This window comes from Equus quagga, chromosome 12 (assembly GCF_021613505.1).
Source record: "Equus quagga isolate Etosha38 chromosome 12, UCLA_HA_Equagga_1.0, whole genome shotgun sequence".
NCBI lineage: Eukaryota > Metazoa > Chordata > Mammalia > Perissodactyla > Equidae > Equus > Equus quagga.
The window spans coordinates 36,155,639-36,169,136 of NC_060278.1; positions in this window are offsets into that span (position 1 = coordinate 36,155,639).

Sequence of the window (13,498 nt, forward strand, 5' to 3'; positions counted from 1 at the left end):
AAGACCAAATTAACACTCCCTTCAGGAGCTCAGAGTGTAAAACACAACACTCTCCCGTGAAGAGAGATTGGGACAGCCTTGCACACTTCCCAAGGTTACTAGAGAACTAAGCCTTTCCCAGTGACCATGGTTTCTAGTATTATCCCTCGTACATGAAGGGTGAGTGGTGTTGTTACCAAACCAGGTCATTTTTGTCCGCCGCCTAGACAGCCAAACACTGAGACGACGAGATTGCAGCAGAGTGAGGAAGCGAGAACACGAGCCTCAAATTCGCTTCCCCGAAAATAGGGACTCAGGCATATTTATGGGATGGGGGCAAGGTAGTCTGAAATGTGGAGAGAGGCGATTGGAGGTGAGGAGAGGTGAGGTCATTGCTGATCTGCGCAAGTGCGGTCAGACTTCATGCCTCTTCATAGGACCCATGTTCACAAAATGGTGGCATTAGCATGATCTGAGGGTGGAGTTTTTAGCCTCTTGACATCAAAAGGTCGCCTATCGGACATCTGCACAGGCCCAGTTGATGAGCTGGTCGTCTCAACCGGCCTGAAGTGGACAAAGAGTTCTAATTCCCAAAAAACAGCTCACACACCCATTACCACAGTGATCCAGGCTCTGGGAGGTGTTATCTATAGGAACCTAGTGGGAGTCAGCTGGCATATTGCCTAAGCAGCACGGTTAACAATGGGTGGGTCAAACAGCTAAAAGCTGTAATCAGTAATTGCAAAAAGGAAAAAATTTTAGTACCTAGATACTTAATCATCAATGGCTGTTTGCCGGTTTCAATGTCATGCCATCAGCGTGTACAGGGCAGGAAATGTATCATTCATGCAGGAGCATCCTCCAGCATAAAACACATCCTGGCCTGGAGCTGTGAAACAGGCTGTGGTTTTCCATGAGAGAAAAACATGGGAGAAATTTGTGGAATGTGAGCTTACAAACAAGAGTCTTAAAAATGCTTAAGAAGATAAACATTGTGAATGACACAGCAAATGGAAGAGTTTACACCAAAGGAAATAGACAAGATCGATCTGAAAAGTATCTCAAAGTAGGTATTTTTAAATGCTTAAAGCAATAAGGTATGTAAACATGAAACAAGAGGCAGGACAATTTTTTTAAATTTGCACTTCCATGTACATAGTGAAACTTCAGAACACTAATGATAGAGAAGAGAGAGAATATGCCAGAAGTTACCAAGAGAAAAGAAACATAAGTCTGCTTGACATTATATTTATCTTTGCAAATGTGGAATGTCAGAAGTCAATAGAGGGAAACTCTGATTTTCGAATTCTATATCCAACTAAAGAATCATCCAAGTGTAAGTGGCAATTACTAATAACTTCAGACAGGCCATATTTTAGACAGTTTGCCTCAGATTTTCATTGACAGAACCAGCAAAGAATGAACTCTATCAAGAGAAAAAAGAGAAGTCTAAAGACTATGTGAGGACAGAAGAATTAATGATAAGCAAAGAAATCAGTAAAAAAAAAAAAAAATCTAAATGTGTATTCTCTATAAAAAATAATTACAAAATATTATTTTCAGTTGTAAGCTGGGAAATAAACTTGGAAGTTGGAAGGAATGAGAGAGTAGAAGGAAATAAATTATTTCAACTCTTTTGTTTTACCTGTGTGGAGAATTGAAGTATTTTGCTGTTGTTAGCGCCATGGAGTGGACTGTGGACAGCTGAGGGAACCCTGCCCGGTCTTGCTGTGCCATCCTCTCCCCTTCTGGTGCTGTATCAGATGATGCTCCGCTGCTATTCACAGGGTTTTGGTGGCCAATTTTTTTGGAAGTGGGTGGCCAGGTCCTTTTTCCTAGTCTGTCTTAGTCTGGAAGCTCCACTGAAACTACGAGTGACCCTGCTGGTGTTTGAAATTCTGGTGGCATAGCTTTCAGCATCACAGCAACATGCAGCCCCACAGCATGACACTGACAGATGGGCGGTGTGGTTCTCGGACCCGGAACTGAACACGGGCCATGGAGGTGAGAGGGCCAAATCTTAACCACTAGACCTCTAGGGCTGGTTGAAGTACAGATTAACTTTCTATTTAACTAGAGAAAAAGCACATTTTAAATTTTCATTAGCTATATATTTATACAATATAGAATATAAATATTGAAATAAGAAAGGAGAGGGAAACAAAGATTGTGTTAAATGGAAAATCTTAAGTAATATGGAAGAAATAAATTCAAATATATTAGAATTAAAATAGAGGTAACAATTTTAAATCACCTCTTAAAAAATTCTCAGATTAGACTAAAAACGCATCTGGATATACTTTATAAGAGACACCTAAAACAATACTACCCCAAAAAATGGAACTTAAAAAATTTAAGAACAAAAAACAAACACTGACCAATATAAAGTTTGTATATCTATCCAAAAAAACAATTCAATATGAAAAACATTAACTGAAGTCAAGAGAGACATTTATATGGATAAAATGACGGAAATCCATCAAGAATTTAAAACAATCATAAACCTATGTTCACCTAATAATACAACCTTAAAATATAAAGAAAGCTGCCAAATTTGACAAATACATAATTATAGTGGGAAATGGAAATACCACTTTCAAAAACTAATAGCAAAGCTTATTAAAGATATAGAGTTTTGCATAGCACAATTAACAAGATATGTATGCACACACATGCATTTGCACACACAGACACACACAACAGAGAAAGAATGGACTTTGTTTTCAAACACTGACAAACGTTTAGAAATACTGACCAGATACTGTATGTAAAATAGACTCAATAAATTATGAAGACCAATGTCATACAGATTATATTTTTTGCCAAAACACAATAAAAATAGAAATAAGCAATAAAAAGATAAGTAGGTGACCTTTCTCCAACATAAGTAGAATGTGAAAAGCAAATTGTTATAATTTTCATGGGTCAAAATGGAAATCAAAATAATCATATTGGGATCTCATCAACATACTGAGATCTATCATCATGTTATCTCATCAACAAACCAAAACTGTTACTCTAAAAAGACAAAATAAGATCTCAAGATTAGTCATGAAAACGAGAGATGTAGCAAAAAAATAATATTCAAATTAAAGAACTTTTTGTTGTTTTTGTTTTTCTTCCTCCTCCTTTTCCTTTCCTTTTCCAACAATTCAAGGCACATACCGTTAGGCGAGGAGGCTTGGCATAATGGGCGCGTATGCAGTATGGGTGTCGGCTCAGAGCCACAGAGCCTCAGCATAAGGTGTCAGAGACCAAGAAGGTGAGAAGGAAGTCCCCACAAGAGGGCAGCCTGATATGGCCTTGGCAGTCTGGAGAGGGTAAAGAGAGTTCCACAAGGAGGGCACCAGCAGCTACAGCCCAGGCATAGCCAGGGTGTCAAAAATCAAGTAGAGTGAGGAGGGCGTCACCAGAGCCTTAGGTATAGGTTTTTGGAGACTGAGCAGAGGAAAGAGGGCATCCATACAAGGGGGCATCTTGGAGGAGAGTCCACAGGATGTCAGAGGGCATCCACCTGGGGGTGGAAGGGAGTTGGCCTAGAGTCATGGGATGCTAGAGCCGCCATGGGCTGCAGAGGGAATTCTTGTGGGAAGGGAGCAGTGTCAGCAGCAGCCAACAGAAGGATATTGGAGCCTGAGCAGAGTAAGGAGGGTGTGCTCTGTCAGAGGCAGAGAAAATCGAGGAGGGTGTTTATCTAGGAGGAAGGCCCAGCATGGTCTCTAGAGGCCTGAGGATGTTAAAGTAGTGCCCACTCAATGAGGGGACTCGTATGAGACGTGGGAGTCCAAGCAGGGGGATGAGGGCTACTATCCAAGGAATAGCTCAGCCCAAGAGGGTGAGTAGGGCATTCATGGGGATAGGAAAGGATACGTGGGGTGTTGGAGCAAAAAAAAAAAAAAACAACGAAGGCATCCTTCCACAGTATCAGGTCAGAGGGAAGGAGAAGAGGGCAGAGGAGCAAAGGCAGTGAAGAGAGTTTCATACAGGATTAAATAAATAAATATATAAATAGTAATGGCAACCAGCCTTCTCACTATTAGAAAGGAGGTTTAAAATATGGAAGGAGGGAGAATTAGAAAGAACGTTGGGACATTTGATTAGAATTAGAGCTATCCTATGAACTTGTTTTCAATATGTAGAGATGGACATAGAAATAAATATAGATATAATATGTACATGCATACACATAAGTCAAACAAATTCCCTAACCATGTCCACTGAGAGAGCCTGAGAGCAGCCCGTGCCAATGGCAATGAGCACTCCAAGCTCCCAGATTATGCCTCCTAAGTGCTGCTCCTCACCAAAAGCCACCAGGGCTTCTTGGAGAATACAAAAAATTCCAGGGCTGGGGCAGGGAAAATGAAAGATGAGGACAGAACATCTGGTTGGTACCAGAAAGTAAGGAAGTGCACAGAATGATGGAGAGATGTCAAAAAGTGCGAGTCAGCTTGAAGGAGTTCCACCTGGCCAATTTGAGATTCAAAATAAGTAATGATAACAGATTACCTAATGAATCAACAGTAATCTAGTGAATAAAATACTGAGTCTAAGTTGATACAAAGGAACAAATAAATGAATGGAAAGTTTGATGAGGATGGCATATTTACATAGTTTCAGAATAACTCCCCATAAAATCATGTTAATTACAAAAAAAGGAAATGAGTAACTTTGTAATGGAGAAGCCTGGCAGATACCACTTTAATCAAGTCCCAGTAATAGGACAAATCAAGATGAAGTCCCCACCTTCCAGGATGCAATGAGAAAGATACAGCATCCCTTCAGTGATATTCCTGCCAAAGATGCATAACCTGAATCTAATCATGTGCAATCATCAAACTCTAATTGAGGGACATGCTACAAATTATTGGCTTGTAATGCTCAAAGTTGTCAGGGTCAAATAAATCAAGGAAATACTGAGGAACTATTCCAAATTGAAGGAGACTGAAGCCATACAACTTAATGCAATGCATGGTTCTGGACCTGATTCTTCCGCTATAAAGCACATTTATGGGCAGTTGGCAGAGCTTGAACCGGCCTTGTGGAATAGACTACAGTAAACAATCAATGATAATCTCCTAATGTTGAAGATTGGATTTTTGGTCTGTAAAAAAGTGTTCTTGTTTGTAAGAAATATATACCAAAATATTTGGGGATGACGAGGCAACATGTCAGCAACTTACTCTCAAATGATTCTCAGGGAAAAAACTTTCTTTTTTTTTTTAAAGATTGGCTCCTGAGCTAACAACTGTTGCCAATCTTCTTCTTTTTTTTTCTTTTTCTCCCCAAATGCCCCTGGTACATAGTTGTATATTTCAGTTGTGGGTCCTTCTAGTTGTAGCATGTGGGACGCCGCCTCACCATGGCCTGACGAGTGGTGTCATGTCTGTGCCCAGGATTTGAACCTGCGAAACCCTGGGCTGCTTCAGTGGCGAAGCGGAGTGCGTAAACTTAACCACTCGGCCACAGGGCCAGCCCGCCCCCCCCCCCCCCCCCCGCCAAAAGATTTGTTTGTACTTGCTTACAACAGTTTGAAACTGTTTCAAAAATAAAAATTTAAAATATATATAATCGTTTCAAATAGGGATAAATACATTTTGAGTTTTTTTGATTTTTGATTGGTTTTTCTTTTAAATAAGGGGAGTGCCTGAATAACTTTACTCCAATACCTGGGTGAAGTGGATAAATTTCTAAAGCATAATTTACAGCATTCAGGTAGATCATGTAACTCCGAACTCTCCTAGAGTGGAACATCTAGAAATGCTGGTGACATTTTTTAAAAATTATTTTAAAAGCATGAATGAGTTTACAAGAGGGTAGAGTATCCTCAGAGAAAAAAAACATGGAAACACAAAATAAGGCAGGACTATAAGCATAAAAGAATTCAAAAGAGCCAATGAACAAACTATTAGGACTCCTAAGAGAGTTCAGCAAGTATCTCACATATATCTCAGATACATTGCTGATGAAGGAGCCACATATGAACTCAAACTCAACTCTGAATTAAATAACAGCAGTGTTCAATAGAAAAAGGGAGGTAAAATGCTTCATTCAAAATAGTTTTTAAAATTACAAAGTAATTAAAAATAGTATTAGCAAAAGTGAATGAATCTCATTAAGAAAATAATAAATGTTGTTGAAGGACGTAAGACACCTAAATAAACAGTAAATGGGAATTTTCAATATTATACTCACATCAATCCTTTGCAAACTAATTTATAAATCTAATGCAATCTCAATCAAAATCTAAATGAAATTATTTGTGGACCATTTCAAATGGGTTCTAAATTTGTGTGGAAGCATAAATGTACAAGAATAAATTGGACAAAAAATGAAATAAACAAGATAAACCCACTTAGTCTATGATTTAGCAAGAAGCTTTATAAAGCTATAGGAACTTTAGAGAATCAAAATTGGCCCAGGAACGGATAAATAGGTAAATGCACCAGAAAAGAGGCGATTATAGACGGAAGTATGTATGCACAATTGGGAAGCATTATGAGTCGGCAGGGGGAGCATTTGGACTATTAAACATACGTTGTTGAAACAAATAGCTATCACTATGGAAAAATTAAGTCGTGAAATAAAAAATAAGTCCAGATGAATCAAAAACATACATATGAAAAAAATGAACTATTTGAGTCAAAAAAAGACTAACTTTATGAACTTTGGTTAGAAATATATTACTTAAATTAGTCCAAAATAAGAAAAATAAAAGAAGAAAACATTAACAAAAGTAGCTATATCAGAATTTAAAAGTTCTACTTAATCAGAAATAGCATATGCAAAGATAAGACAAACAATATATAGCTAGAAGAACACATATAACGAAGAATTATTTTTAAAGATTTGATACCAAGAGAACTCCCAAAATTCAAGAAGACAAAGACAAACAAAAGAAAACTTGTGCAAAACGTATCAACAGGCAATTCGCAGAATCCAAAAAGCCAATGAACACATGAAAAGATGATAAAAGTCACCCATAACCAGGAAAGTGTAAATCAAAATAATGATATACTATTTTTTATCCATCACATAAGCCAACATTTTAAGATCTAACAGTATTAAATACTGATAAGGGTATTAAAAAATCAAGTTCTCAGACACATCACTGGTGGGAGTAAAAATTATTACAACATTCTAGAAGACAATTGGGTCGTATCTATTAAATGTACATACCTGATTTCTCAGCAATTCTACTTTCAAGTCTCTGGGTTAAAACAACTAACTATGGGGGCTGCCCCAATGGTGTAGTGGTTAAGTTTGCATGCTCTGACCCAGGGCTTACAGGTTTGGATCCCGGGCACAGACCTACACACCGCTCGTCAAGCCATGCTGTGGCAGCATCTCACTTGCAAAGTAGAAGAAGATTGGCACAGATCTTAGTCTCACACACACACACACACACACAAAATACATATGGATAAGGAGACAGATACAAAGGTGAGTATTGCACATGCTTTATCATAGAAAAGAAAATGAAAGATAGTAACCACACAATGCAATAGAAGAATAAGGAAATACCAAGGATTATTATTCAGTTGTTGTGAGAATGAATTATGTCTGTATTTATTAATATAGATAGTCCTCAAAAATAATGTTGAATAAAAAAGTAAGCTGTTAAATACTGTGTACAGCTATTTCATGTTAAAAAATCAGGAAAATAATGTTTTCTGTGTGTGTGTATGTGTGTGTGTGTAAGGGCACATAAAAGAACTCTCGTAATGATGATTGCATCTGCTTGAAGGTTGAGTCAATATGGATCGTGATAGAGGTCAAGGTCAAGATGGGATTTTGTTTCTAAATGTTCTAATTTTTAAAGAAATGATCATATGTTCATTGTGTACTTTTTTAAAACTTGAGAAAAAAAGACCAGAAGCAAATATACCAAAAAGCTAACACTGGCTAATTCCCACTTGTGGGCGGGTGAATGGGTTTTCTTGTCTGACTTCAACATGTATTCTCTTTTTTCTATTCCAGGAAAAGTGAACTTGCTCAGTTTGAAAATACATAATTACTACTATTCATTGGTTTCAAATAATTTTATAAATTCTTTCATGCCCTGAGAGATTAAAAAATCTCTAAGTTCTGCCCTAAATAGAAAGTCTGAATTACCAAGAGGTTCCATTTACCTTGAACCTTTCTTCCCTGGCATGTTTCCACTGAAGAAGTCAATTTAAGCGTGCGTGTTAAAGTACTCAAATATGTGGCATTTCAGATGAGTTATAAGAATGAAAAGACAGAATTCTTGTTATTACTAATAAATGTAATTCATCGTCTTCTGCAAGAAGAAAGTGTGGTATTTGCAGGAGGACTGGGGAGGGGGAGAGAGAGGTTCCTCACAGGCTTTGCTGGGCTCGGTGCAGCCAAGCGCGGACTAGCTTCCAGGATATCATGGCTGTTGAGAGTAATCTACAGCCTTTTCAGTCTGTAGAGTTTTTGCTGAGATTTGAAGCCTAAAGCTTTGAAATCTGAGTTCCCTGAGGAAACAATATCCCAAAGACGTACAGCCCCACGGCTGCGTGTGAGGACTTGGGCTCCAAGGACTGAAAATACCGCCTGTGGCCAGTGTGTCTGAGAAGCATTTACTACATGACCACAAACCAGTCATGAACCAAGGGTCTTGATCCCCAAGTAAAGAGAGGAAATTATCTGACACTTTTACTTGCCTTTACTGTGATGTATGATATTCAGGCAACCAAATAAATTGAACAGAGACTAGAAGATGTGATACTCATTGGGAGAATATGTGCTGGTGAGCATCGACCTTACGGGCTTCTCAGGCAGGTCTTACTAATACGAAATCTATAGGGAAGAAAAATATGTATTCTTTCTGTATCATATTTAGACAGACTTCATTTTCACCCTCTGTGTGTCGTCAATACCCGCCATCTGTTTGAAGAACAAGTTTTCTAATCTTGCCAGGAAACCAGGAGCGTTAAATGACCTGAGGCACATGAATTGTAGCAAGTTCAGTGCATAAACAGATCAGTTTGGTGCTTCATCAGTTTGCTGCTTTTAAAATCACTTCAAGATTTGAAGCCTTATCCATCGTCTCCTCTGTCAAAGACGTCTCGAGGAGAGAGACAAGCAGCGCCATCCGTAAAGGCCACTCACGAGTCTGTGGCTTACTTTGTCTCTCTCACCTGTCCTCAGAGACACTTATTCCAGACTCAAGCTCGCCAACAGCTCTCATCACATAGGTTCTTTCGAGGTTTTGAAGTGAAGCAAGTACCACTGCAAAGGCCCTAGGATTTAAAGGTGAAGTGAAAGTTCTGTTTTTAACTGCTGGGTCCGAAGTTTTCTTCGGTGATAACACATGAGGGTATCATAAGTTCAAAACTTGACCACATGCCTCTCTGACATTCAGGTCATTGTAGGGTTAAAATTACGCTATTGACTCAAAGAAATTTTAGTAAACAGGTTTTTTTTTTTTTAGCTTAGGAAAGCTCCCACAGCAGTCTCATCACAAGACTCACTCATTCTCCCCTCCAAAGAAATTTTAAAAAAAAACAAAAGAAATAGATAAGTGCAAAGAACGTATATATGTAAGTGGAAAGCAAATGTTTTCTATTAAAAAATTAATGATGAATAAATTAATCAGGAAGAGCCCCTACTGACTCTCTAGAATCAGGAGTTTCAGAGGAACAATAGATTGGAGAAAATGGCTATTTCCTAGGCTAGTGTGCGGACATTCTAAGTCCAAAACAAACCATTGGACTTACGTAATTCACACGTTTATAGAGAGACTTGGGTTTGTGAGGCAGACGCTGAGTTTTCTTTTCTAGTCAGGCTCTGAGACCTCAGATTGTGTCCCACAACCACAGGCAGATAAAACAGAAGCGATGGACTTCTTATTCCCTGAGAGGAGGCTATGCCCATATGAGCTGATCACAGATGGACAGAACGCAGAGGATGAGCCCTGGTCCGTGCTTTTGAGCCAATGTAACCTCTGCCAAGACTTACAGTCTCTCTGTTTACTCTGACTCTTGTCTTCCCAGAGGATGAAAAGAGGCTAACGAGACCTGTCAGAGGCCAAAATTCATTGGTCCACATTTTGGACTAATTGAATCCATAAAAAAGGTACTGGTATGAATAAATGAGTTTGGCAAGATTGTATGATGAGAGATGTATATGTAAGACCAGTTGTATTGGAAGCACTTTGAGACTGGCAAAGACCTCTGAAAGTCTGACCCCTCCATAAAAGCAAGGAGAACTCTGGCAAAAATTATCAAAATCAATTTTTTCAGAACTCTGGAAATTAACCAAAGGGTTGCAACAATTGGAAGAACATTTATTTGAGAAAGCCAGTTGAATTTTGGTAAGAACAGTGAGCTTTTGGTGTTTTAACTTGTCCTATTTCCATCCACCTTTCCCCAGCTCCACAGTAACCTTGAAAATCAAAAGCCTCACATCTACAGCGAAATCAGCAGCCTCATAGTCAGTGGAAGGGGAAGAATGAGTTTGGACCTCCTCAATGGCCCTACCCCAAAAGATCTGTCACTTTTGGACCTGTCAGCAGCTCCCTGAAAGGCTCTATTTTCAGGGCTGCTCTTTATCTGACTTGATTCAGAGCTTGTTCTTTGAGAACAGCCCTATCACCAGGGTGTTGGCTAAAATCAATCCGTGGTAATTGCTTAACATCAAAGCTGCCTGAGGCAATGAGACTGATTGGGGCTCAGAGGAGGCTAACCAAGAAACATAAAAGGAAGAACTGAAGAACAAGATGTCCATCAGGAAATTTGAAAAGCTTTGACATCTCCGTAGGAATCTAGAAGATCGCACACAGGTGCAGAGCTCAACACGGGACCCGGAAAAACTTGAGAAGGCCCTAATCTTACCTCTGACTAACCGTGAGCCTCTGTGAAAGCAGGAATGGAAGGTTAAGGCAGGATGGTAAACCACCTGCTGGAGCATTGAAAGCATGCCCAATACAAAAACAGAACCTCTCAGAAAATGCTTGGAAATTTATTGATTCAAGGCATTTAAGGAGATCTTTATCCAATTTTTCGCTAACTGAGCTGACTGAGCAGAGACTTAAGTGGCTGCACATGACAAAGAATGCAGATTTGACAGAATTAGTCCAGAAATCACAAAACCAACAAACAGCAAAAACAATGACAAGACCAAACAACAACAAACCCTGGGGGGCAGCAAATCTGATTTCCAAAGTGGTGATATTATATTATCTAAAATGTGCAGTTTTCACCAAAAATTACAAGACACGCACACAGATAGGAAAGTACAGCCCACACACAGGGGAACAAAGCAATCAATAGAGACCGTCCCTGAAGAAGCCCAGATGTTGAACTTACCAAATAAGATTTTAAATTAGCTGTTATAAATATGGCCAACAACTAAAGGAAACCGTGTCAAGACAATTAAAGGAAAATATGAGAATAATATCTCACCAAACAGAGGATGACTTATCGAAAATAGGCAAATACATAAAGACAGAAATTAGATTATTGGTTGCTAGGGGCTGGGAAAGGAAGGAATATTGAGTGATTGGTAGTGAGTTTCTCTTCTGGGTGATAAAAAATATTTTAAAATTAGATAGCGGTCAGAGTCAGCCCCGACGGCCTAGTGGTTAAGTTCAGCACACTCCACTTTGGCTGCCAGGGTTCAGTTCCCAGGCGTGGACCTACACTGCTCTGTTAGCAGCCAGGCTGTGCTGGCAGCCTACATACTAAAAAATAAAGGAAGATTGGCACAGATGTTAGCTAGCTCAGGGCAAATCTTCCTCAGCAACAACAACAAAAAAATTAGATAGTGGTGATGGTTGTACAACCTTGACTATACTCAAAAACCACTAAATTATACAACTTAAAAGGATAAATGTTATGATGTGTGAATTATATCTCAATAAAGTTATAATAAAACATCAACTGTATTTCTATACAGTAGCAACAATTAGAAATTGAAACTTAAAAAATGTTATTTGCAATGACATCAAAAATATGAAATAATTAGGAATAAGTTTAACAAAATATGTGAAGGATTTGTATGTGGAAAACTTCAAACATTACTGAAGGAGACTAAGGAAGACCTAATTTAATGGTGAGATACACTCTGTTCATGGGTTGGAAAAAAATAGACTCACATATTTTGACAATTGACTTTTGAAAGGTGCAAAGGCAATTCAGTGGAGAAAGGATGGTCTTTTCAACAAATGATGCTGGAACAATTAGTCATATGCAAAAAAATGGAACTTCAATCCATACACAAAAATTAACTAAAAGTGAGTCATAGACCTAAATATAAAACTAACACAATAAAACTTCTATAACTAAACATAGGAGAATTTCTTTGTGACATTGGGTTGGTCAAAGATTTCTTATATACGACAACAAAAGCATGATCCATAAAAGGACAAATTAATAAATTGAATTTTCATCAAAATTTAAAACTTCTGCTCTTCAAAAGAGACTGTTACGAAAATGGAAAGATAAGTCACAGATTTGGGGAAAATACTATTAGCTTTATTAACTATTTGATAAAGCCACCTTCACAGCTGGAAGCTGGGATTCAAGCTCAAGTGTGTCTGACTCTGAAGCCCATGTTCTTCACCATGTTCAGACAGGTCCCCTCACATAGCACTTAACACTATACCTGGCCCATGGCACATGCTGAATAGGTAATTGTTGCAAGAATGATAGCAGATTAAGTAGGACGGAACTCATTGTATGCATATGACTAAAGCAGCACCACTAGAAACTATACAGATCATTAAATAATAAATATTGAGAGAAAATAGAGGCAGATGATAACTTTCACTTGTTGGTCCAGAAAGAAAAATGTATAGAATACAATAAATTGAGGCATTCCAGGAGTCAGATCTATAGAGGAGGCAAAATTTTACCCTTACCCTCTTAGGGCTCTTTTTAACTGGGCATGGGAATTAAATTGACTTAAGACAAATCAACAGGAGAAAAGCAGATACGTGTATTTAGTACAAGTTTTGCGTGACACAGGAGCCTGCATAAGGAATGAAGACCCAAAGAAATGGCGAAACCTCGTTGCTTTTATATGGGGTTGAACAAAGAGAGACAATTGTGGAAAAGTGACTGAACTCCGTGGGGCAGTAAAGGAAGAGAGGAATTATTTTAACAAGGTCTGTTTATGTAGAGTTCTCTCCATCTCAATTTCTTTGTCCTTGACGTCAAGTGTTACTTTCCTTCTGGTACAGGGAGGACATCTTTATTCTGGGAATTTCATATCCTGCTTCTAAGCAAAAGAAGGAAGGTCATAGTGTTTTTCTTGCATTTGCTGTTTTTCAAGTGCCTTTAGCTCAAAATAGCCAATATGCCAGAGTAGCATAGTTTGGAAAGGCATGTTCGGAACTCGATCAGATCCTAGAGGGCAGATCAGGCTTGGAGAATTATCACTTTTTTAAAATATTGTGTAGACTTCCCAGAAGACCCAAAATTTCAAGAACTGAATCAAATGGGAAAGAAAGCATGGTCTAGGCATTTAAACTTCATGAAATCAACAGCAGCTTCACATTAATCAGATTGAGCTT